This window comes from Cyphomyrmex costatus, unplaced genomic scaffold, assembly GCF_001594065.2.
Source record: "Cyphomyrmex costatus isolate MS0001 unplaced genomic scaffold, Ccosl1.0 scaffold335, whole genome shotgun sequence".
NCBI lineage: Eukaryota > Metazoa > Arthropoda > Insecta > Hymenoptera > Formicidae > Cyphomyrmex > Cyphomyrmex costatus.
Window position 1 is genome coordinate 40,935 of NW_017277504.1, and position 1,519 is coordinate 42,453.

A 1,519-nucleotide genomic window follows, 5' to 3' on the forward strand; every position below is an offset into this window, starting at 1 on the left:
TAATATACACTACGCACAACAATTAGGGGATCACTTTAAAACCTACAAATTTTATCGATATTTAAGAAACTGTATCTCTGCTTCCAAAGATCGTAGGACATTTTCTCTAGTCGCGTTTTAAAGAGTGAAACTTCTTCTTTAAAACAGTTAACATAATATTTGTCGTCCCATCAAATGGGACTTTTTCACGAAGACCAGAAGCAGGTCGTGTTAAAATTCTAAAAATTTCGCGACTTTCCAAATTTTCACGGGCAAAATACGAACAGACCGAAAAAACTTTATTTATATAAGGGGATAGAGAGATAAAGTTATTGACACACACATTACAATTGTATAAAAATCTTCGATTGATTGAACAGAGTTAAAAATTATTTTACAGAGTTAAAATAGATGCAAAATTAGAAGGCAGTGTAAATTTTATAAAATGGATAAAAAATTAAAAACCTAATTTTTTTTTCGATTTTAATATAAAGTCTACCACTCCTAATTTTACATATATTTTAATCCTGTAAAGGATTTTTGATTTCGTTTAATTAATATAATTAAGTCATTCCTGCATTTCTTTTTAAGAGATTAAAAATATAAATTACAGAAAAAACAGTTCATGCAAATGTTTTGTAATTTTAGGAAAAAAATATAATTACGCACAGCAGTTAGGGGATCACTTCAAAACCTACAAATTTTGTCGATATTTAAAAAACTGTATCTCTGCTTCCAGAGATCGTAGGACAATTTTTCTGGTCGCGTTTTAAAGGGTGAAACTTTTTCTTTAAAACAGTTAATATAATATTTGTCGTCCCATCAAATGGGTCTTTTTCACGAAGACCAGAAGCAGATCGTGATAAATTCTAAAAATTTTGCGACTTTTCAAATTTTCACGGGCAAAATACGAACAGGCCGAAAAATCTTATTACATGCATTTTAAAGTTTGAAATGTTTCCTTTAAAACGAGACCACGATCATTACTCTAGCATGTCTAGAAGCTGAGTTATCAGCTTCCAAAGAGAACCTTACATTTTGCAAGATTTTGGGTATTACCACCAGCATTCACGTTACCCGATGTGCACCACAGGGAGATTGCTTGGTCGGAATTTGCACATCATGTGTGTGTGTGTGTGTGTGTGGGGGGGGGGGAGGGTGGTGTGTGTGGGTGTGGGTGTGGCTGAGTGGGTGGATGGGTGGACGGGTGTGTGTGTGCGTGCGTGCGGGTGTGTGGTGAGTGGGTGGGTGTATATACGGGTGTGTGTGTGTGTGTGTGGGTGTGTGCGCGCGTGAACACAGTCAGAGATAAGAACCCCGAGGTTCGTCAGTCCCTCGGTATTTTACGACTCCAAACCCTCTCTGTCTGTGCGCGCGCGCGCGCAGGAACATAGTCAGAGATAAGAACCCCGAGAAACATACAGAACAGAGAGGGTTGGGATCATAAAATACCGAGGGACTGACGAACCTCGGGGTTCTTATCTCTGACTGTGTTCACGCGCGCGTGCGCGCGCACACACCCACACACACACACACACAC